We start from the raw sequence: 25199 nt of genomic DNA, 5'->3' as shown, positions 1-25199 counted from the left end.
CACTCAGGACCCCTGGAGTTCAGCTGTAGTGTATATCTGATGCCTGTGACCTCACTGCGGCTCTGACACGTTTCGCATTGTAAGCTACGACTAAGTTCTAAGTGACGTGCTGAATTACATGAACAATGCAAGTAATACAGAGTGCAACTCTTCTTTGCTTTTGTACTTCTTGAGTTGTATTATTCTCCAAAGACTGTACATACATACATACATACATACAGGGCTGCAACTAACGATTATTTTCATAATCGTTTAGTTGGCTGATTATTGTTTCGATTAATCGGTTAATAACCTTTAAAAAAAAAAAAAAGTGGGTCAAATTGACGTTCATTTTCAACCACAGTGATGGGAAAATTTGGAAATAATAGAAAACTTCTTAGTCATTTTAAAAACAAAATGTTAAAAACAAGTGAAAATTTCAAACAAAATTCTTTCATTCAGCGAATGTACAAAGATTTTTCATCTGAAAATTGATCCCTGAGGCCAGCATAAGACTCGGTACACACCTACGCAGTTTGCTTTTCATCTGTTTCTGTAGTGCTTTTTGCTGTACGTTTTGATTTTTGTGCACGCGATTTTACTGAAATTTGCATTTTTGCTTTTTTTTTTTTTGGCAGATTAAAAAACACAAATTGCTGCAAAAACCCATTACATTCTTTTCTGCAGCTTCTCCATTGAAGTATATTGAACCAATAAAGCACCATTTTGTGTTAAAAGTCCCTGACCCTTTCATGTGAACGTGTCCCATAGGAAACCATGTAAATGAACTGTAGTGCATTTCTGCAAAAAGCACCAATAAACACATAGATGTGAACCAGATCTAACATGTTTAGTAACAAAATGGGGGTTAAAAAAACGAAAATGAGCCCTTTATAGTAGAAAAAAAAGCAGATAATCCGACTGTAAGGGGTTTATTTATTTTTTTACTGTAGAATTGTGAAAGTAATATTTACAGTAGCGATTTGCTCTTTTTGTACTATAAAGGGCTCATTTTAGTTTTTTTAATCCTATAATGCTACTGGCCGATTAATCGATTATGAAAGTAGTAATCGATTAATTTCATTATCGATTAGTTGTTGATTAATCGATTAGTTGTTTCAGACCTACATACATACATACATACATACAACCATGAAATTGGAAAAAAAAAAAAAAAATGGACTGGTTAGTGAATTGATGGGCTCATCATACACAGTAAGGCTTAATGTACACGGACGTTTTTACAATCCATCCTAAACGATTTAACTTGACAAATAGTAACCCATGTTTAAAACGTCCGTTTAGCCACGTTTGCGTGTAGAAGCAGTTGAAAATAATTTTTTTTTTCTCAAAATAGACAAAAATATAAAATGCCTATAAACGAAATGCGGTTAAATGCAAATTACCGTATTTAGAAGCTTTTGGGGCTTGAAATGCATCTAAACTCAGGGTCTGAACTCATTTTTTTGCTTTCCAAAAAAGGCCTGTAAACTCTACTTCCTAAAAACAACATTAAACGAACCTGTGTACATGTACACATAAGATAACATTGGATGAGTTCAGAGGCAGCTGAAAAAAAGCATCCAACTGCCTCAGAGCATCCGTTTACCAGCAACAGTGTACACGAGGCCTTAGGCGTCATGCACACCGCTGATGGTAAACCAACGTTTAGGAGCAGTTGGGCATTTTTTTCAGCTGCTCCTGAACTCTCCTCTATGTTATCTCATCAGTACATGTACACAGGGTCATTCATAGTCGTTTCCAGGCAGTTGCATTTAGAGGCTTTTTTTGGAACCCATAAAAATGCACTCAGAAGCTGTGTTTAGAGGCATTTCAAACGCCAAACGGCTGTTTTTAGACACTGGTTTTAGCTCTCAAGTTAAATTGTTCAGGAGAAGTTTAACAACGTCCCGTGTACACGAAGCCTAAGCAGATGAGTGCTTATGAACTTTGAAAGAGCGTATTTCCTTCCAAACATTACCATGCCTTTAAATTCCAGGACACAAGGGAAAATTCCTGAACTGCATTTTATCACCCACTTGACATTTCACTGTATTTACCCCAAACCAACTTAGTACATATCACAATTTCACAGTCCACAGGACAAAAAAAAAAAAATGACATATTAAGCAGAACTTGATATTGTTGCAGCACACACACAGGTTCTGGGTCCTTTATCTGCAGGAAAATTCTACTTGACGTGTTATATGTCTGAGCAGGGAGAAGCGCGATAGCGGGATGGAGGAGCATACAGCCAATAATAATAAGACATCGGGGAGCAGAAACAGTATGATTGATCACCAGCCTCCATAATGACTGCAGATCTCTGGCTCATAATTCTGCAACAGCTATGTCTAATTATGTTACTTAATACAATGCCTCTCAATTACAAAGTTCCCTATAATTATGTGTCAAAAAGAGTTGCGTGGTTACGGCAGTGATAAAACCCTGCTGGCATGGGACTCCTCTACTACTAACACCAGACAGGGGGAAAACGACAACACTAAAATTCCCCAAAAATTCAATACTGTGTAATAGAAATGTCAGTCACCGACATTGCAAAAGAATTTTAAAACCTGAATCATCTATACATTGGAAATATTTTAGCAAAAAAATCCCCACTTCTGAGTAAAGATAAGAGATTCAATTTGCAATTTGCCGTGAATTGGGCTAATCTGATAATATGCAGGCAAGCTGTGATTCGTCTGAATATTTGTGTGGAGCAGAGCATGAATCATTAATCCCGACAAGCAGATTAACGATTTCCGCAATCCGTCACAGATCGCAGAAATTGGCAAACAGATAACTAGGCAAATCAGCAAATTGCAATTCACCTGAAAAGTATCATGGCCAATAAGCAGCTGCAAATCAAAGTGATTAGTTCTACTTCTAAAGATAATGGGGATGGTAATTGTCCCCCTCAGCCACTTACGTTTTGCAAAGTGAATTGAATACAAATTGGGAGGTTCTGCATTTCCTCTAATCGCATTGGTATAGCTCAGTATTTAAAGCTGATCTCCAACTTTTAGTGATCTTTAAATAGTTAATTTGGATCAAGCTTCACCAAACAAACCATTACTTTTACTACTAGATGTGCCCACTATGTGTGCTGTATAAGGGGTATGTAGCCTCCGTTACATGCTGTATACAGCGCTGTGTACCAGCGGAGGGATGGGAACTTCCCATCCCACTTCCAGAACAAAATCAAGTCAGGATAAGCATTGCTCAATCATTCACAGGGAGCTTTGTGTTGCATGAATGAATGCTAATTTTTCTCTGAATGGGAGACTGCAATGTCATCAGCCCACCCTATTCATTTAGGCCCCTTTCACACGGGTGCTTTGCTGATCGCCACTGAGCAGGCAGACGACAGGTCCCATCTACTCCGCTGTGCAGAGCGGACATGGACACAGTCCCGCTCACCTCTATGGGGTAATCAAATGGAAACAGACTGCCTGTCTGTTTTCATCTGATCCTATCCAATGCTCTAGATGGATGCAAGTAAGGACCACCATTTTGCGGATAGTATCAAATCAGATAGCGGAAAATGTCAGCGGATGTGTCTGCTGACATCCGCCACTCCAGAGGGGAGACTGTAAGGTTCAATCAGGACCGCATAAAAACTGATGGGTGGACCTGATCAGACAGCTCGTGTGAAAGGTCCTTTACAGAACGCAAAGCTCCCTGTGAATGGCTAATGTCTCAGTCCAACCCAATTTAGTTCTGGAGGCCGGACAGAAGTTCCCATCTCTCCCGTTACACAGCCATGTAGCCAAGACTACATACATCTTATACAGTGCACACAGCTGGCACACCTAGTAGTGAAGTAATAGTTATTTGAGATCAAGCTGCTCCAAACTACTTAAATGTCACTAAAAGCTGCAGATCAGGGTAACTCTACTTTTGTGGGGGGAAAAATAGTAAACAAAAAAATAATAAAAGCATATACAATTGCTACTCAAGTAATTTTTGTAATTAAATGTTAATAAATTAGAAGATAGCAGATCCACCTGTTTCTCGCCATCAGCCAGTCATATGACTTATGCAAGAAGATGTCCCACAGATCCAGCAGGTACTTAGGCAGATTAAATCCTGCTCAAAAACACAACTGGCATGCATGGATAGAGCAAGGGGAACCACAAATCCACCAATAAATCCCCCCCCCCCCACGGTGTCCGTGGTATATATAATGTTGCCACATTTGGGCAGCATTGGAATCTGACATACTCTTCTTTTGGGGGGGTCCCCTGTATAGGTGTCCCATTGGTGATGCCATATGGAACTCAAATTACTGGCAGAACGATTCTTTATGGTTGGATATAGAACAATTTAAGATCTTACCAGACGTTCCTGGCCACTGTTGCCACTACCAATTTTCTTTCCACTCAGAAGCAGTGTCCAAGCTACTCATCATTATGTCCAAGATTGTAAGGTCCTGAGGAAGTAAATATTGAGAAATGTGTTGACCTTTTTTGTTTGATCTCTTGGTGTAACTGTGCTAGCCATGTCCTGCCCTTATGGGAGCTATTGTTATTATGATACAGGATTAGCGCCAACAGTTTACATAGCGCTTTACAACTTGAGGGTAGACAGTACAAATACAATACACTTTAATTCAGTAGGAATCAGAGGGTCCTGCTCCTTAGAACTTACAATCTAAGAGGGAAGGTCAAGAGATGCAAGAGGTAATAACTGTAGGCAATGTGCTGATTGAGAAGATAAATGTACAGTTGTTAAATGGGGGCCAGATAGGCTTCTCTGAAGAAATTTGTTTTCAGGGACCTAGATTTGGAATGTTTTTTTATGCGATTTTAAATTTGTAATAAACTTTGTGTTCATTTTTTTTTTTTTTATATTTATGTGTCTGCCCTCTCTGTACCAGTAAAGTCCAATCATACCTTTTTTTTCTGAGGCCTTTTGTGATTGTGTATTATGGTTTACATTTTGGATAAAACCTAAATTTTTACCCTAGAATATTTCCAGTATTTGATGTTAAATTATGGTTTCAAATCTGTATAGTACCTATAGTTCTTGGTTAGGTTTGATGATGTTTGTTGTGTAACATGGGCCCCTACTCTATGCTGCTTAAATAGGTTTGGGCCCCTAAAACTTTTCAAAACTTTATCTGAATTCAGCCCACCATTTCTGCAAGAACACACTGATTTACAATGCAAGGACCTATTTAGAGAAGCAGTGGTGGAGGCTCTGATAAAATTCACCAGAAACTTGCCACAGCGCCACATTTTACCTCCCTGCTGTTGGTGCCAATTTCCTTCCCACTGTTGATAGAGTTCACAAACATTAAACAAGACAGGTTTTCTTTTAGATTCATTGCGAAGCAGTGGCATTTCCACCTATTGGATGAATTAAATAATGTTTGCTGTGAGGTAACATAGTACAGGCATCACCGCAACTGGTAAATACAGCAGCCTCCTCTCAACTGAAATCTCTCCGACATTCATTCTTAAAGCAACACACAAAGACTTTGATGATCACAGTTGGTGGGGACATGTGAAAACCAACTGTATGATAAGAAATACTGCGTTAGGAAATCTCTGCTAACACAGCAAGGCCTCAAACACTGCCACTAAGTCCATTATTGTTTAACTTTCTTTGACAGCGATTATCACCCTATCCAGCAAGAGTTGAAGTTACGGGGTTGAGACAAACCATTTAAGAATGACAGGGGCGTCTACAATGGTCAGCTTTTATTTATATAGTTAAAACCTTTATCCCAAAAGGCCAAAAACCAGTTGCTTACATCGTATAAAAAAGTGTCAGCTGGAGTTAGACTTTAATTGTTATTTACTTATGTAAACTCCAGCTAAACCAGAGGTTTGCAATAGCAGGCAGCCAATGGGTAGATCGAACACATTCCTGCTTTGCCCATCCTTCCCCTCTGCCTCCGCTGCTCTCATCTTGACAGAGCGGAGATCTGGAGGCAGCACAGTACTGAAAGAAGGGCAGAGGCAGACAATGCCTTAGTTAACCTTTCAAGTAAATCAGCAAGTCATTGGTTGCTAGGACGCGGGCAGTCCTAGCAACCAATCACCAGCTTGTTATTATGAAAGTTAACTGCCGCCCTCCGTTCAATACTCCGTTACCTCCTGTACACACGCTGTAAGATAGTGGTGTGCTACCTACACACTGCACTAGTGAGGGGGGGGTGTGAAGTGATGGGGCAGAGGACACTACTGTGAGGGCAGAGAACATTACTGTGGGTAGAGGACACTACGGTAGGGGGTGATGTGAAGGGGGGCAGAGGGCACAACTGTGACACACTGTTCTTCGTGCAGTCTTTTTATTGGGGGCTTGATAGATTATTTTTTTTTGCGTTTGTTTTTAAAAGGGCAACCCTTGCTGCAGTTGCACGCATGCCTCCTCCACATACAATACATGTTTAAAAGCCCTGCATTGTACATGATGATGCTGAAGGACCACTCACAGCCCGGCATGCCAGAGGGAAAGGAGAACAGCACTGGAGCCAGCCACATCAGGTTTAAGAGAAGTAATATAGCCTCCTTTGTCCCCCCCCCCCCAGATCCCACTAGCATTTACGTGTTGCGGGGAGTCGGAATACAATAGAACAGTGGGAGAGATCCCTGAATCAACTTTGCTTATGTTGATGCAGGGATCTGTGAGTTTTTATTTTGTTCAAACTCAGTGTATTCCCTGCTCTACTGTGACAACTCCTGAATTTTATATTTTCTATCAGGGCCAATTGGAAGGGTAAATCTCTTCAGCAGAGACAAAGAAAGCAATTAAAATCTCTCAACCAAGCTGTCAAACCATCAAATGGCTGGTGTCATAATTGATCACATGTGCAGCATCATGGCAGTTGAAGATAAAACAGAGGCCAAGATGGCAGCTTCCTTGGCTGAAAACAATAGGAGGGTTTAGTTTTGCTTTAAAACCAGCTGAGCGCACTTTATAAATGACAAGTGACAAGCGAGTTCTCGGCTATCCCCTGCAGCCAAAATTTAGAGGACAGTTTACAGAACCACGTGGTGGGCAATTCTTGAAGCCTCCAAATCGGCCACTGCATTTAAAAATTGATTAGCTGCAACATTTTCACTTGAGTTAAATTTTCAATTTTGACTAGCGTGTACCTTTAATTATTTATTGGCATAAAGAAATCCGCTAGGAGCAACAGCTCCACTTCAGTTCCAGTTATTATAAAGGAACCCCAAGGCACAAAAGTAAAATTACCGGTAATGGGTTTTCTAGGAAATCTTCCAGAACGGCACACCCGAGATGTCACCCTTACGTCTTAGGATCTCCCTTTCAGACACCAGGCCGTGAAAGAAAGCTGGAATCCGAGTGTAAAACTGATCCCTGGCGAAGATCATGGCTGGAGGGGAGATGGAAGGGAGGAGCCACCGACCATCTCTTCAGGGTGGGGAACCATGCCCATTTCGGCCACCAGGGTGAAATCAGAATGAGGTACCCGTCTGACCGAGATAGTTTCTGCAAAACCCGGGGAATGAGCACCAGGTGAGGGAATGCATATGGTAGGGGAAAAATCCCAATTTTGGGCTAGTGCGTCCCCTGGCCAGGGAGAAGAACTTGGGAACCTTCCTGTTCTTCCTAGAATCAAACAAGTCTATCTCTGGCTGGCCAAAACATTGACAAACCAGAGAAAACACCTTGTCGTTCAGCTCCCACTCCTAGGGCTGCAACTAACGATTATTTTCATAATCTATTAATCGGCCGATTATTTTTTTGATTAATCGGATAAAAAAAAAACTGAAAAAGGGGAGAAATATATATATATACACACACACACACACACACACACACACACACACACACACACACACACACACACACACACACAGTGTCCCCCCAGTATAGATGACACATTCCTCCCCTCTCACATGGTGTCAATGCCCCACCTCCTCTCAGTGCTCCCCTCCCCCCCTCCGGTGTCTCGGGTTTTCTCACCCCTTCATGGTGACAGCGGCTCCTCCTCTGTGTGCCGGGGTGGTGTGGGGCAGAGTCTCAGTCCGGACCCGCCACACGTGACTCGGCCGACTCCTCAAAATGGAGCGAAGGGCACCCCTAAGCCGGGAGATGGATGCACGCATGTGCAGAGCACAACCTCCAATGACGGCAGCGCTGGAAAGCGGCCCGGCGAGGGCTTAATGCTCCTGCGCTCTGCGGCGGGTCTATCGGAAGGCTGCTGGGTAGAGGGGGGAGGAGGAGCCGAAAGCAGCGCAGGCGCGTTGCTGGCGGGACGTCAGCTGGGTGGAGAAAGCAAGCAGGCGTAGCTGCGTGGTCATGGACGTGGTGCATGCGTAGGACACGGGAGGATACACAGGATTCTAATGGACCGGCCGAGGGGAAGGTGCAGACTAGGGGTGCAACGGATCAAAAAACTCACCGATAGGATCATTCCTCGGATCAGAGTCACGGATCGGATCAATTTTCAGATCAGCAAAAAAAAATAACACTATCCCCGCCCCCCACAGCCACATTATTTAAATAAAAGGTATAACACTATCTCCCCCCAATAAAATGCAGCTTATTACAAGCATAAAAACATAGTCAGCATATCACTGCCTTGTGGGAAATCCCACCCTGCGGGTTGGACTGTACACTAACATGTCGTCCAAGCATGGGATCAAGGCTATCCCTTGGAGGTGTAAAAAGGAGAATACTTTGGCGAGGACCTTGGTAAAGATCCTTGGGCAGGCAGCCAAGCCGAAGGGGAGCGCCCTGAACTGCCAATGTTGGACCCCCTGGTCCGTCTGAACCACGAAACGCAGATATTTCTGGCGTTTCAGGGCAATGGGTATATGCAAAAAAGCATCTTTTAAGTCTAGCGTGACCATGAAGACGCCTTCTTGGGAGGTGTCTTCTGACCGTGTAAATGCTTTCCATTCTGAACTTTTTGTAGAGCAAGCATTGGTTTAGTTGCTTTAGACTTATAATTGGTCGAAACTTGCCAGAGAGCTTGGCTACCACAAATATATGGGAATAAAACCCCCTGCCAGTCTGGCGCACAGGAACAATAACCTCCTGTTCTGCCAGTACACTGATACGCTCCAGAAGGCCCTCTGCCTTCCATGGGTCCAAGGGAAGACGGATGAGGACTAAGTACAGAGGGGGAATGGAAAAAAATTCCAGTCTGTAACCCTCCTTTATCAGACTTAGAATGTAAGGGCTCTGTCTGATTCCTTCCCATTGGGGTAGGAACCACAAAAGCCTTCCACCAACCTTTATGTTGGCGCCATTTCGACTCTTTGTTGGAAGGTCCGGCCCCGGAAAAAAGCATACCACCTTTTACTTTGCCCTTGCTGAACCCCCACTTCTTTCTAGGCCCCTTCTTTCCCTTAAAGCGGTCTTTTGACTGGGGGCCTCAAAAAAAATGTTTCCCTCCATCCCTCTTGGATCTTGTTGGGAATTTTTTGCCCTTATCAGACGAATGGGATAAGACCTGTTCTAGACCAGACCCAAAGAGTAAAGAGCCCTCAAAGGGTATCCCACAGAGATGTGATTTAGAAGTAAAATCCCCATCCCAGGTTTTCACCCAAAGGGCTCTTCTAGCAGAGTTTAGAAGAGTTGCCGACTTAGCAGTTCTGTCTCCACTGCAGTGTCTGCTATGTAAGCTACAGCTTTACCAATAACCCCCAAGGAATCTAACACCTCCTTGGATTTATTTACTCGTGCAACATGGTCTAACAACCTGCCGACCCATGCATCAGCATTCTTGGCAACACAAACGGAGGCCAGTGCTGGCCCCATAGCTGCAGTGTTGGCATCCCAGGCTCTGCGTAATAAAGTTTTTGACCTTTTATCCATTTGATCCACATATTTCCAGAATCATCAAAGGAGAGATACGAACGTTTGGAAACTTGTGCTAGGGAAGCATCCAAACGTAGTTTTTTAAAGAATTTTTCTACTTCCTCTGCTTTAAAAAAAACATTTACACTTCCAGGCCTTTAATCTTAAAACCTTCCACTCTGGTTCTTTCCATTCTCTAAGGATAATATCCTTAAGAGACTGGTGTACTGGGAAAGATTTTGCCTGAGGTCTGCCAAGTCCCCTGTATAGCTTATCTTGTGCTGAGACCTGGGTATCTGAAAACCCTCAGAGGCATAGACAGCCTTGAGGAGACCCTCCATATCTTCTGATGCAAAGAGATGTCCTCCCTGGCTTGTCTCAGGTTCAGTGTCTAGGTCAGAATTTTCTCCTTCCTCTCGAGAGTACTGGTCCGAGACCTCTGCCCCTTCCTCATCAGAATCTGGGACCAAAGCCTGGGACCCCTCAGTGTGGCTTGCCAGGGTTCCATCCTGAGAAGGGGAACTCTCCCTAGTGGAAGGGGCCTCTTGCCGCTTCTCCACTGAAGCTTTAAATGACTGGAGGGTCGCTAGCATCTCCGCCTGTAGCTCCCGACATTCCTTCATAGCCTGTGCAGGCTCCTTTCCTGCTAATCTATAAATGTATCTAAAGCAAAAGGGCTTAGCGTGATCTGGCGGGATTTTCATTACAATTACTACAGCGTTTAGTTTTAGCTGTGGTTCTTCTAGATTTACTGGCTGACCCCTGATCAGTGAAATCCGTTCCTGAAAGAAAAAAAGAGAAACACCCTGTCAGTGTCTGCCAGGAGGCTTTTGCCCTATGGGGGTGTCCTGTGGGGGGGGGGGGAATAGAGCCACCCCAAATCCTTCCCCCCACCAGCCGAGTCACTCACCCCCTGTGGTGATCTCTGATGCTGCTATTTTCGGTCTGTCCTCCATCTCCATTCTTCTAGTGGATCGCCAATAGGTGGATCGCTCTGGAAAGGCTGGCGGGAACCTGGGACCGCAGTCCCCCGCTCCGTTACCACTTTATATCTGCCGCGCTGTCTAGAAGCCGGCGGAAATGACGTCATACAAGTGCGCCGTCCATGCCAGGGTCCTTGTCCGTACATGCACACACTGAGCCGAATGACGCCGGCTCCCACAATGCTAAGCTTGGAGTCTGGATTCAGGAAGGTGTTTGCCTCAAAAGGTCCATGGGGCTATCCAGCCACCCTCTCCCTGAGACAATATTACGAAAGGGGGAAATATCCCCCCTGGAAAGAGCTAAGCTCTGTCAGATCCTGCGGCCTCCACTGACCACTTTTTCTGACTTCCCAGGGGGAGACCTCCTTCCCAGACCTTAGCCTAAGGATAAAAATTAAAAATTTGCTGCCACCCTGTGGGAATCACAATCAATAGCTGAGGGAGAGTGGGAAGGGAGGGGCCTTTTGAATCTTGTTGATTGCATTTCCTGTCAGTTGGGACTCGTCATCTCAGGTGTGCCGTCCTGGAAGATGACTAGAGAAATTGAGGTTACTCTTTGGATTTATGGGTTCCTTTCTAATATTTTTCATAAGCCTTTCACATCGATAATGATCTCCTTGACTTTGATTTATTCTGTGCACCCCTGTTTTAGGAAATGCATTGATACTTTACTCATTGCAATGCCTAAGATTGCATTGTTGTAACATCTATGACATATGCCTTAGGAGAGTGATAGAATAATGAAGAACAGAAATATTTCCTGCATGAGGTGACATTCCGAACATTTGTCTTGGAGCCAAGTCTCCTTTCCCCAACACAATGATGGCCTGAATAGACAAATATTTCAAATTCACACATATGCCACAGTGTACAAGGTTACATTTGACAGAGGCCAGTGCCAGAGAAATAAAAAAATGAATAAAAAGCGGCCAACATCCTGCTTTCGGAGTGTAGCCGATTGGTGCAGTACATGAAGGCAACTGAAAGCAGTAGCAGTATCTACTTCAGTGATTTCCAGCTTCCAGGGGATCAGCCTGGGCCAATGTAACTATGTAAAAAATAAAATAAAAAAAGACCTGGAATTCTTCCTTAGTTGGCTGCTGTCACTATCCTGAATGAGTCAGCATGCGCAGAATGACCTTGGCTGATTATGAAAGCTGAAGCCATGCTGCACATAAAAGGGGCAGACAAGTAAACAATAGTGTGCAATGGCGTGGGTGGCTACATTGTGGGCACTGAGCAGTAATGGTGGCCAATAGAGTCAATATCTAAAGTACACGCGTAAACATTACATTAACGTGTATGAACAATGATTGATGCAGGTACTTGCTGCCAGCAAATATATATATATATATATATATATATATATATATATATATATATATATATATATATATAGATATATGCCCTCAAGGAGCTTACAATCGGATGTCCCTAACTCACATTCATACACATATTAGGAGCAGTTTAGACAGACAATTAACCTTAACCCAAAAACGATTGGATCCTAAAGATTCTGTTATCGACCACAGCTCTGTAAAAGAGCAAAGATTGAAAGCATGGTCTGTGGGATAGGCTTTTGCTGAGTCATCCCTGACCAAGCCTTGAAAATCTGAGTCCCAGGCTGTTGATCCACCTGTAATTTGGAATCGTGGACCTCTGATGGTAGTGGATAATGATTGGATCCATTCGGAGGGGGATTGGATTCAGCTGGATGCCCAGTGGCCTTGGCTACCACAGCCGTTCTGAGCTCGTAGGACGCATTTCCGTAGGGTAGAGGTGTCCAACATACATGGTAAGAGTACCCATCTGTTTGATACGTTATATCAGTTTGATGCAAGATTGACCGTGCTTTTGGATGCTGGACGACCAGACCCTCTGAATTTGAATAGAGATCAGTGGACATTCATATATATTGTTTGGACTTTTCACCACTGTTCTATTTTTTCACATTTTTATTTACACTAAAGTTTAAGTGTAGTTGTACCTTAGCGCTGCACTTTATATGTGTGTAAGTCTTTCTCAAATCACCTTTCAGGACAACCATGGGGAGGGATAACCGAGAAACTTACCCTAAGTTGGGACTACTGCCTGCCGAAGGCTTGATCTGTGGTGGACAGTAAATCCAACCTATAATTTCGGCCCAGGAAACTGCCGTTGATCTCGCAGAATGAGCGGAAATACCTGATGGGGGTAATTCTCCCTTAGCTTTGAATGCCTCCGTGATTGCCCATCTAAGCCATCTGTCCAGCGTGCTTTTATACGCTTTCTCCCCTTCACGTGAGCCTGAGACTATCACAAAGAGTGCTTTTGACTTTCTGAATTTATTGGTGGGTGTTAGAATGTGTAGCAGGCATCTTCTCACATCCAATGTGTGGAAAGGTTCTTCTCCTGGATTGGCAGGAGCTGAGGAGAAAGTAGGCAAGACTTTTTCCTTTGAACGGTGAAAAGTTGAAGAAACATTAGGCAGAAATGATGGATCTGTTTGAAGACTTACCCAGTCTGAAAAAACTTTTAGAAATGGTTCTGTCATTGCCAGGGCCTGAAGCTCGCGGACTCTTGCTGGTGTGATGGCTACCAGAAAAATTGTTTTAAGAACTACGTTTTGTAAGGTTGCTTCCCCGTGAGACTCTGTAAAACAACTGACAAATTCCAACTGGGAAAAACTTTAAGGGCTACTGGCCTAATTCGTGCAAGTGTCTTCAAAAATCTTGAAATGAAGACGTCTCTGGATAGAGTCTTCTCAAAAAGACCAGATCGAGCCTCCACCTGGGTTTTCAGGGTACTGGCTGCCAGCCCCTTCTCCATTCCGTCATGGAGAAATTCTAAGACTGACACTAAACTTTTGATCTGAAGGTCCTTAGAAGTGCACCAGGAATTTAACTTTTTCCAAACTTTCAGGTATATGGCCTAAGTTACCTCCTTTCTACTGGAAAGTAGGGTCTTCACTAATTTATCCCTTGGCTTTCATGACGTCTTCTTCAGAAACCAGGCAGTTAGATGTAGCCGGTCTGCTTTTTGGGTGGTACGTTAGCAGGTTCTTTCTAGGTGGCAGCTTCCATGGAGGTTCTGCAGCCAGGTTTAGTAGTGTAATGAACCAGGGTCTTTTCGGCCAGAAGGGAGTGACCAGGATCAGAATGGTATTTTCCTCCCTGAATTTCCGTAGAACCAGTGGTATCAGGGGAAAGGGGGGGAAGGGGGGGCGTAGCACAGCTGCTAATGCCACGGATGGATAAAAGCATCTATGCTTACTGCCTGGTCTTCTCAGTGTAATGAGATGAACTTCTTTACTTTTGATTTTTTTTTTGGCTGACAAACAGATCTATTTGAGGTTGCCCCCAAGTTTCGGAGATCATCAAGAAAACTTCTTGGTTCAGACATCACTCTGCTTCCACCACTCTCCTGCTTAGTAGGTCTGCTGGGATCCCTTCAGATGGACTGCTGACAATGAGGCCACATTCTGTTCTGCCCAGGGAAGTAGCTGACTGGCCAGTTCCAGTAGTCCTCTGCTCCTATTTTCTCCTTGTTTCAATACATAAGCTACTGCAGTTGTATTGTCTGAGAGAACCTGAACGTGTTGCCCGTTTACAACTTGTTGAAAGGCTAGGAGACCAAGAAAATGGCCTTCAGTTTCCTCCAATTTGAGGAGTTTCGGGCTTCCACTTTGTACCAGGCCCCCTGAGGGGTTTGGCCGTCCAGGTGGGCTCCCCAGCCCCAAGGACTTGCATCTGTTAGACGCTTGTCTAGGGGAAAAACCCAGGAGAGACCTTTTGCCAGGTTGGATGAATTCCTCCCCCACCAGAGTCCCCATTTTATGTTTGAGGTAAGTTTGATCTGTTTTTCTAGCGACTCCTGGTGCAACCATCTTTGTAAGATATTCATGTGGAGAGGTCTGGAATATAATCTGGCCCACTTAATAGCTGGGATCGATGCCGTGAGAAGGCCTAAGATTGCCATGGCTGATCGGACTGAAACGGAGATTGGATCTTCTTCATCTTCTCCTGTGGCAGAAAAAGTTTTCTAGATTCAGGAGCTACTCTAAGTTCTTGAGGTGAGCCCAAGACATCTGAAGATAGTTCAAGATCTGTTCTTTGGAGATCGTGAAAAACAGGTCATCCAGATATGGAATCACTGAAATCCCTCTTAGCCTCAGAGGCTCCAGGGCTTCCACCATCTTTGTAAAGATTCTGGGGGAGTATGAAAGTCGGAACTGCAGAGCTCTGAATTGGAGCTGCCAGACTGAAGTCAGGTTTCTTATTCCATACCTCCGACTCCTTATCTTGGAAAAGAAACCTTCTCCTAAGGGTCTTGGAAAAGAAGGGGCCTCTCTCAGGGTCCATCCATTCTTTCTTTACTGTGTCCGAGAGGATTCTATGGACTGGGAGCACTCTATGTTTGGTGCCATCCAGTCCTTGGATTTTATCATGAACCGACAGGGTAGTGTATTTCACTCTCAGAAGGTCATCCACTGCCTACAAAGGTAGTTTGTTCCTAGAGGCTACGCTTTCGTCTTCCTCATCTGAATTCCTGAGGGAGGGAAGAGTACTTGCCCCCTCATACCCTTAGTCCATGACCTCTACTACTCTAGAGGTGGGTGTCAATGAGGTGGATGCCCACGGGCTGGATGGTGGATGCTGGGGCTCAACCTGGCCTGTTGGGCTCTGTACCATCATGGACTTGACCAAACGCAACAGGTTTGTAAGTTCCCGTACTGAAGAGAACAAGTCCTTGTAATGCTGGGATGTTTCCTCTTCAACCAAGTCCTTAATACAGGACCTGCACATTGCCTTCTGCCATGAATCTCTGAGGGGGTTCTTGCAGGAAGGACATTTTCTCTGACTTGGTGGGTTTTAATGCTTGGATTTTCCTAAAGCTTTTTCCTGCAATGAGAAAAAAAATGAAACTCACCTAAGGGCCCCGGACACAAATTTCCAACCGTTAGTGTACAACTAGACCCCCACCAGACAGAATGACCCCCATCAGACAGAATAAAACAGTGCCCTGAGCAATCCCCACAGCAACCACCAAGTCCAAACTGCAGAGTCCGAACAGAGTAACCTCTGGCTGTGCAGCCACAGGCGCCCTGCAGGAAGGATCCCAAAATCAACCACAAAATTAGGCCCATATGCACAAGAATAAAGGCACCACTGTACCCCTCTTACCTGGGCCTGACCGGTGCCTGCTTCCACCATAGCCGTTGGTCTCTCCATGCTAGCAGAGAGCAGTGGGGTACTGAGAAAAACCATCTGGTTCTTGAATCACCTGGTCAAGGCATCAACAAGGGCCGAAACCGGAAGCGCCGGTCGACAGACCTGTCCCCTAGTCTCTATGTTCCAGCTGCTTGGAACCACTTGTGCCACACCCCCCGCAGGAAGCCACGTCAACAGACATGACGTCACACACGGGCCGGGACCCATAGCCGTCATGCGAGACACTCCCGGCCACGCCAGTGGACCCCGGGCACACAACGCCTCCTGCGGGCCCTTGCATCCCCTGAGCTGGAGAGACTGGGGACTACAGAACACTCCCTGCCCTAACTGGGGGGTGCTGGGATGGTCACTGCACAACTCCACAAAAGGTAAGCCTTCTCCCTCCACCTTGGAGAGAGCACAGTTCAATGGTTCCAGCATGCGCTTCCACCATGGCGGAGAAAACAATAACTGAAGCCATGGTGGAAAAGGAGGGATTTAAAGGCTGCATGTGTTTCCTGGAAAATGGGCAGAGCTGCACTCTCTCCAAGGTTGTCCCAAAATACGATTTGAGAACATTTTTGCAGCATTGACGGTCCCAATGAGCACAGTGGCCTCCATCATCTGTAAATTGAAGACGTTTGGAACCACCAGGACACCAGAAGTGGGGGAGAAAGGCCTTAGGGAGGTGACCAAGAACCTCTTGGTCATTCAGAGTTCATCTTCCAACAGGACAACGACCCTAAGCCAAGATGATAACGGAAAACGTTTTTTTCAGGAAACAATGAGATGGAATTTATAGGCACGTATAAAATTATAACAAAATTTATGCACATAGATAAAAGGGGGTTTCATATAACTTATAAGAAAAAGACAATAAACATCTAAGTGAAAAAAAAGAAAAGGAGAGAAGAAAAAGAAAAAAGGGACCCAGGGGTAACATTCAAAACACCAAAAATGCCACTTTGTAGTCCTTCCTGTGGAGTCTTAAGTTCTACTTTGAAAATGCCTCCACTGGGGTATGACATAGCATGGTGGGGTGTCCACTTGTCCCGTTGATTAAAAAGCGTTAAATGCTCTGCTCAACATGTTTCGCGATTATGAGATCGCTTCTTCAGGAGCTTCTATATGGTATAGAAAGAAAAAATATATATATAAATTTGTAAACCTATTTACACAATAACGTACAGTCTATGCACTCACATCTTATCCATGTTATACATCATGTTGGAACTCACCACTCTTAGTATTTGGTGCGCTTTAAGAAAAGCCCCACATCAGAAAGGCCGCCATTACCCAATGCTAGGAGGGCCAAAGAAGAAGAAAGACCCCCCAGCGAACCCCCAACATACAGAGGGGGAGGGGAGGGGGAATTTTGGTCGATCTAGATTGCAGAAAAGGAGGGATTTAAAGGCTGCATGTGTTTCCTGGAAAATGGGCGGAGCTGCACTCTCTCCAAGGTTGTCCCGAAAGGAGATTTGAGAACATTTCTGCAGCATTGAAGGTCCCAATGAGCACAGTGGCCTCCATCATCCATAAATTGAAGACGTTTGAAATCACCAGGACTCTTCCTAGAGTGGGCCATCCAGCCAAACTGAGCTAGTGGGGGAGAAGGGCCTTAGGGAGGTGACCAAGAACTCGATGGTCAGAGTTCATCTTCCAACAGGACAACGACCCTAAGCCAAGATAACAACGGGACATCTCTGTGAATGTCCATAAGTGGCCCAGGCAAAGCCCAGACTTGAACCCCGATTGAACATCCCTGGAGAGAAAATGTCTGCATCACGATGCTTCACATCCAACCTGATGGAGCTTAAGAGGTCCTGCAAAGAAGAATGGGAGAAACTGCCCAGAAATAGCTTTGCCAAGCTTGTAGCATCACTCAAAATGACTTGACGCTTTAATTGGTGCCCACTGTGCTTCAACAAAGTATTAAGTAAAGGCTGTGAATACTTATGTACATGGGATTGTACGTGTTGTTTTTTTTATTAAATTTGCAAAGATTTCAAACAAACTTCTTTCACGTTGTCAATATGGGGTATTTTTTGTAGAATTTTGAGGAAAATAATGAATTTAAACCATTCTGGAATAAGGCTGCAACATAACAAAATGTGCAAAAAGTGAAGCGCCGTAAATACTTTCTGGATGCACTGTACATAGGATTGAGCCCTAAATCAAATGATAAATCACACTGTACTGAATTGCAGGATGTTGCGAGGCCTATCTTCTACTATGTGGAAGCATGTCAGATTCCAGAAGGGAGAGAGGAAGCAACATGCCCTTGAAGGCGGTTTTGGTAAAGATTGTCAAAAATGATGCCTAGGCATTGCATACCTTTTTGTTTAGATCGTTGTCCCAGCACAGATTGACTTTTCTCCCGGCTTCCTCTGTGTGCAGACAACTGGTACACTTTTGGGAAACCATTAGGTGGAGTGATTAGCATAGGAAAAAAAATGACTCGGCTTCCCCAGCACCAATGACGTCCACAGAGGACAGTAGAATGAAAGGTTCATATAAATGTTATATAGGATTAACACAGGTGTTTGGCATAGCAGGTTCCCTCTTATAAATTCCTTCAGTTCAAATTCTCAGCTCTCCCACCAGCAACTAACCGTTCCACACATAAGATTTTAAATAGAGATTGTGATTATTTATTGACTTCTCCAGAGCCAGCAATAAAACTTCACAACATGCGGCTGTCTGAAATTTCTCTCATTTTCACTGAAAGGTGCGCGCTTTGTTTTACACCACAGAGACGGCTCCTTTCAAGCTAATGAAAGCATGCAGTATTCAGTAAACAGTCTCAATATCTCCGGGCTAAAACCAGGCAGGTTTAATCAATATACCGATTCTCATTTAACAATTCTAACTCGGCTATATATGTAATTGTGCTGCATATTTTTAGACCGCATTTACCAAGAATTAAAGGTACATGCCAATAAAACATGAAGGTTTTGCAATCAATCTGACACAGGAGGAACATCCTATTTGCTGACGGCCTCTAATTTTAATTTATGCGACTGCCAGTTACATGTAGTTGCCAGTATGCGTGCATGCTGAATAGCCTGAACCTTAGAAGAAAATGCAGGCCATACCCAATAAAGTCAATGCTATAAATCAATTGTGGCAAGCTTTTTCTTAGTATTGTGCAAGGCACGTTAGAGTTTTAATAGTATCTTGTTGGGTGCCCTTTACACTTATTTTGTATTCCCTAGTCTTATTATTATTCAGGATTTATATAGTGCCAACAATTTATGCAGCGCTTTACAATGTAAAAGGAGACAAAACAGTTACAATACAATAGGATTAAGAGGGCCCTGCTCAGGAGAGCTTACAATCTAATAGGGTGGGGCAGGTGGTACAAAAGGTTAAGCTGTGGGGAATGAGCTGATGGAAGTGGTAGGAGATTAGTTGGAGACATGATAGGCTTCCCTGAAGAGATGGGTTTTCAGGGATCGCCTGAAGGTAGCAAGAGTAGGGGATAGCCGGACCAGTGGAGGTAGCGAGTTCCAGAGGATGGGAGAGGCTCTGGAGAAATCCTGGAGACGAGCATTGGAGGAGACAAGAGAGCTTGAGAGTAGGAGGTCTTGAGAAGAGCGGAGTGGACAATTTGGGTGATATTTGGAGCCAAATTGGTGATGTAGCTTGGGGCAGAGTTTGTGTGAATATGCTGTGGTTAGTATTTTGAATTTAATTCGCTGGGTGATTGGGAGCCAGTGTAGGGATTGGAGGAGAGCGTTGGCAGTTGGTAGTATAACAGCTATACATTCTTGTAAAGAACTAGCCAGGACGATTTTGAGAAGCACTGATTTTTCTTTCTTCCATCAAGCCTGCGACTGTACAGTGAATGGAGAATCAGCACAATAATGAGCTCATCTCTTTGTCAACTCTGTTCTTTCCTCATTGATCATTGCTGCAGCACAGCTGACTAGTTCCTCATGCTGCTACTCCTTGATTCCAAGTCAAATTCATAGGAAATAACCTGCTTTCATTCAATAAATATATACTTAATACACTTAACCCATAATTTATTTTAAAATAAAAAACACTTGTTCACAACTACGTGAAAAGACAATCAACAATTGAAATGAAAGCCTGTGCTGCTGCTGAGATCTAGGCGTGCACTACTCACTTTAATATGTTAAAGTACCATAACCCAAATTGATCCAGTGCCACACTTGTGTTTTTCGGAAAAATGGTCTGGTAATGGAGTGTTGCAGGCTGGTATTCAAGTGACAGCATACGGCTTGTATACACAAATATCATTTACCAACTCAGAATCCAAATTTCTGATGTACAGGATGTACAATAGGAAATCCACATGGGATCACACTTAGCTGGAGCCATAGACCATCTCGGGGAAGACAGTTGGTCCTTACATGAATATAAAGTGCAATGTATGTAAATGTATTATACAATGGAGACTACAAGAGCCAACAAAGAGTCTCAGAATGTCAGCTAGCGAATGGTGTGAGATGGAAGACTAATTCGCGCCTGCTATAATGTGATTTTCAGAAGTAAAGGAGACTGATGTTTATTCATACACTGGACTGCAGCATGAGACAGCATAAAGACTGCAATAATATGCAACAAGGGCATTGATCCGGCACCAAGCTCAGATCCTCAACACAGGCATCTGTCTAATTCCTGTTAATTAGCACAAGGCTCTTGATTTATAATGCCCTTCATTGGTTGTGTGGCACATGACACTGAAGATGGAATGCTTCCTTCTGTTACAGAACCGTACCCATGAAGCGTGCCACTGGCCCTCTGTAGCAGTATAAAAGCTTTTTTACTGTCATTAAATCCATTTATTATTCAGTGTTCGGCATCATGCCTCACTGTATAAAGATTTTCTTAAAGCAGAACTGCTGGGAACAAAAAAAGAACATGTAACATATACAATAGAGCACCTTAGTGCTGGCAAGGGTTCGGGGAGAAGCATGGCCAAAGCACTTTTGGACATACTTTTCCTGTGGGTCACATGAGTGCACTTAGTTATGCACTCCTCTGACCCAGATTAAACCGATAGAGGGCTAAAAGGCCACGGTTGGCTGATGTCAGAGCCGGTCCAGGCCTTGCAGGGATCCAAACAATAATGTTGGGATCTTCCCAAATGTCTGGACCGGCAGCTGGCTCAGCCTCTCAGCACATACCCTGTTTCCCCTAAAATAAGACCTAGTGTGATTGTCGGTGATAGCTGCAATAAAAGCCCTACCCCCAAATAAGCCCTAGTTAAAGTCCTTGTAGGTCTTCTTTTCAGGATAGGGCTTATTTTTGAGGAAACAGAGTAGGGCTTATTTGGGTGGTAGGGCTTATATTGCAGCCAACACCGACAATCACGCTAGGTCTTATTTTAGGGGAAACAGGGTAGCTGAGAGCCAGAGTCAGGTGCACTCCACAGTCCGGCTCTCCAGTGAACGTTGCAGGGGCAAAGCAGAGAGCGGTGACTTGACAGTCATCAACCTGTGCTCAGAACAAAGGTACTCGGTCTTGGAGCCAGAGGGGGACAGTTGCAGCATTGGATCGATGCTGCAGCCATCTAGGCGAATAATATATATATATATATATATATATATATATATATATATATATATATATATATATATATATATTTTTTTTTCGCACTTCTCTTTTCACCACTCATCTCGCCTGGGGAATGATGAATATGATCATTTACTGGACTGGTTTTAAAGCCCTGAAGGATGTCTGCGAGAGCAAAGAACATGGGAAAGCTTGCCATACACTAGTAGAATTTTGTTTTGAAATTTTTTAAAAGTTTTAATTTCAAAAACATTTGTTCAATTTTATAATCAATAATACTCGTTTTCGACTACAATGACAAGAAAAGTTGAAGAATCAGTATGGAAAATATTTCCTGAACTAATTTCTAACAGCATATGCAGTTTTTGTTCAGGAAAGTCCATTCATTCCAAACTTAAATGATAAAAGCAAATAACAATTTGAAGTACTTTTAAATGACATTTGTCAGATCATTGGATGCAATGAGATTTTCCATAAAAACATTTGTTCGGAAATCTACTAGTGTATGACCAGCTCAAGTATATTACCTTATAATACATGCCCTAGACCAGTAGTCTCCAAACTGCGGGCCTTTGCTTGCTTTTATCTAGCCCTTGGGGCACTATGCCTCTGAATGACACCAAAAGTGGGGCACAATTCCCCCCCCCATGACACCAACGGTGGGGCACAATTCCTCTCACTGATGGTATACAACTACTCCCGGTGAAAAACGATGGGGCATTATCTTTTTCCCCCACTTCCAATAGCCACAGTCCAGCCCCCCTAAAGTCTCAAGGACAATAAACTGGCCCATTGTTTAGAAAGTTTAGCCCTCATTTTATCCAGTGCTGTGAACGTCTGCAGCTCTTCTCTCCCCTCACTTCTTGGGGTCTTGGGCACTGCTGTCAATAAAAGCCAGTGACAAGGGAGTGGGGGACGGGGCAGAGTCCCGCTGTCTGTGTCTACCGTGCAGATGGGTCCCCTAAGTAGCGTTTTCCTATGGGGTACCACTGAGAAGAGAAGGAGCTAGGAGCACCAGTGGGGAGTGGTGGGGGGGGGGGGGATCTGAAAAGAGCATGTTCTGAGCCGCTTTGTGCAATTCCATTGGACAGAGCAGTTAAGTATAAACCTGTTAATTTAAAAGAAAAAAAAATATTATTTGCGTTTACAATTACTTTAAAGAAACAGAAACTGTTGCAAAGTTGCCCACTTGGAGATCCTGCACTCTCTATTGCAGGCCGACACCACTAGCATGCTACAATAAAAGCGGTTTCCTGAATTGAAGCGCATTGCAGTGCTCAGTTGCTTCTCCCTCTCCCAGTCTGAGCTTGATCGTTCAGGGGATTGCAAGTGGCTAATATCTAATCCAATTCAGGTACTTACACTGCTTGAAATGTAAAAAGCTCAATTTACTGGTATTAATGAATACAGTGCTGCAATAATTTGCATCCATTTTATCATCTCGGAGTTCAGCGTCAATATTCTGATGTTTTGTGGTTACATGAGATGATAATAGTAGACTTCTTATTGTTCTGTTTTTTTGGGTGCTTCACTAGAATCACATTTCTAGCAGTGGGGTCTGAGGCCTACATGGGTAAGAAGTCCAGGTCCTTCAAGTCAGAGTTTTGCTGAGGCCTTGTAACCAAATGCCAAATCCACCTCTAGGACTGCAAATCTGCATGCTGGACCGGTAACACTAGTGGGCAGAAATCAATATATAATCACAGCAGCCAGTATAGCAAACAATTATCAAATCTGCAGGGGGCTTCTTAGGAGTATGGCACAGCCACTAACCTCATTAGAGGTTATAAATATATATTAAAAAGGGAACTTTTCTTTTTAATTAATAAGCAGGATTAGTGAAAGTGGGACGTCCATTATAATTAAACCTTCCTACTGCAAAGTAGCTTTTGATTATGTTTGGCCATAACAGGAACGGTCTGAATAAAATATCTACCGTATATAATTGAGTATAAGCCGAGTTTTTCAGCCCATTTTTTTGGCTAAAAAAAAACACCTCGGCTTATACTCGAGTGAGTGAAAAAATGTCCGAAATAGAGGAGAAAAAGGGACGGGGCCGTGTCACTGGGTGACGCTTATGAATCGGCCTGGCACCCCTGTGAGGTTCCCCTCCCTCCCATGCTGTGTCAGATTGTCGTGCAGCCGCATAATGATGTCCTGCCTCCTCTTGTGATGGACAGCACCGTGATCCAATGCTAGGAATCATTGTGCCGTGTGTCATAGGAAGCGGGACATCATTACCACGGCTGCACGGCGATCTGACACAGCGGGACATCTCATTACCAGGAACTGGTAAGCTTTATATAATGCACTGGCAGGATATATACAGGCCCACAAATTCTCTTACAGCTATGATGGACACAGACAATTCACATAATATTCAAAATAATACTTTCTATTTTTGGGTCATTTGTTATGTATTATTCAACCACTACCCAAATGGACGGGCTAGCTTTCGTTTTATGCTAACTAGATCAGATGCCATAGCCACACAAAGCAAGCCAGTGTTGGAAAGATTTCTAGTAAAAGTGATCTCTTGAGTTACAGTATAGTGACAGGAAGCCTTGGCTAATGAAAACTTGGCATGTGTCTAAGAGAGGCTTCCTAGCCTTAACTGACCAATATTTGAGAATGAAGGAGGAACATTATTCACTATTCATAAGGGATGGGGATAGAGCTTTTACTTAAAGCGGTGTTTAACCCAAAAACTAAAATTTGTTATAGTACAGCTTACCAATCCTTAGATGTGGTGGCTGAATTTGTTTTCTTCCTTTTGTTTTTTTACCGGTAGCTGCTGCATTTCCCACCCTAGGCTTATACTCGAATCAATAAGTTTTTCCAGTTTTTTTGTGGTAAAATTAGGTGCCTCAGCTCATATTCGGGTCGGCCTATACTCGAGTATATACGCTATTTGGTTTCCACCAGATCTCTAAACTGTAAAGAAAGCCTGTACCGAAGGAAATCATAGACTGCCATGGCTGACCTCTTCAAAAATGCTGTCTGGCATTTTAATAATGATTCAGTGGTCACTGACTATGCCCTATTCAAAACATCCCTTGGCTATGGTGCGGCAAGAGAACCGTGGATGACTGAGGTATCCCAATTAACAGCAGCCGTTCAGCCTGTAAAACTCAAAGACAGACTAAATGGAGTTGGTGTTCTCCACAGCTGTAAGCAGGTGTTCACATTTTTCCAGACATCCAGTGGTTACCTGTGGTTGGGACAGATGATTCCCCCCCCCCCGGGCACAAGCGTCCAGGGTCGGACATCTGTTGCCATCACCAATTGGAACAGCTGGGATCGTAGCCCCAAGTATCTGCAGGTTTAGTGAATGAGACCTTACTTTCACTGACTCCAAAACAAGTATGCAAACCAAGTATACAGATTTTGCTTTGGCTTCACCTGCAACAAACCTGTTCCAGTCAGTAACCTAAAATACTGAACACAGAGACAACCATGTACTAGTACATTTTCATGAAGGAGGTCAGTAATGGTAGCCTATGGATTTTTTTTTTAGTACATACAGGTGTGTATATAAAACCCTCATAAAAAGTTTTGGCTACACATATTTTATTCATCTCACCAAACATCCTATCTTCCATCTATATTTTCAACATCAACAAAGAAAATGAGCCAATTTATGAAAACTAGTACCCTGTTTGAGCATTCACCTAAAGCGGAGTTCCACCCAAAAGTGAAACTTCTGCTTACTCGCCTC

The 25199-nt window shown here is 43.6% G+C and overlaps 1 protein-coding gene across 3 annotated transcripts in view; it reads right to left on the bottom strand.

Moving 5' to 3' along the window:
- FAM222B (family with sequence similarity 222 member B) overlaps positions 1-25199 on the bottom strand; it is a 297231-nt gene that overhangs the window by 262203 nt on the left and 9829 nt on the right. For 2 of the 3 annotated variants that reach the window (XM_077480403.1, XM_077480401.1), the window contains exon 2: positions 4321-4414. The exons of the other annotated variant lie outside the window; for it this stretch is intronic. The gene's annotated coding sequence lies outside the window, so the exon portion shown is untranslated. The remainder of the gene's footprint in view (positions 1-4320; positions 4415-25199) is intronic. 3 annotated transcript variants of the gene reach the window in all.

This window comes from Lithobates pipiens, unplaced genomic scaffold, assembly GCF_037356315.1.
Source record: "Lithobates pipiens isolate NorthernLeopardFrog02 unplaced genomic scaffold, aLitPip1_a1.2 Scaffold_16, whole genome shotgun sequence".
NCBI lineage: Eukaryota > Metazoa > Chordata > Amphibia > Anura > Ranidae > Lithobates > Lithobates pipiens.
The sequence above is the reverse complement of the archived record's forward strand: the minus strand, read 5'-3'. Positions and strand labels throughout refer to the sequence as shown.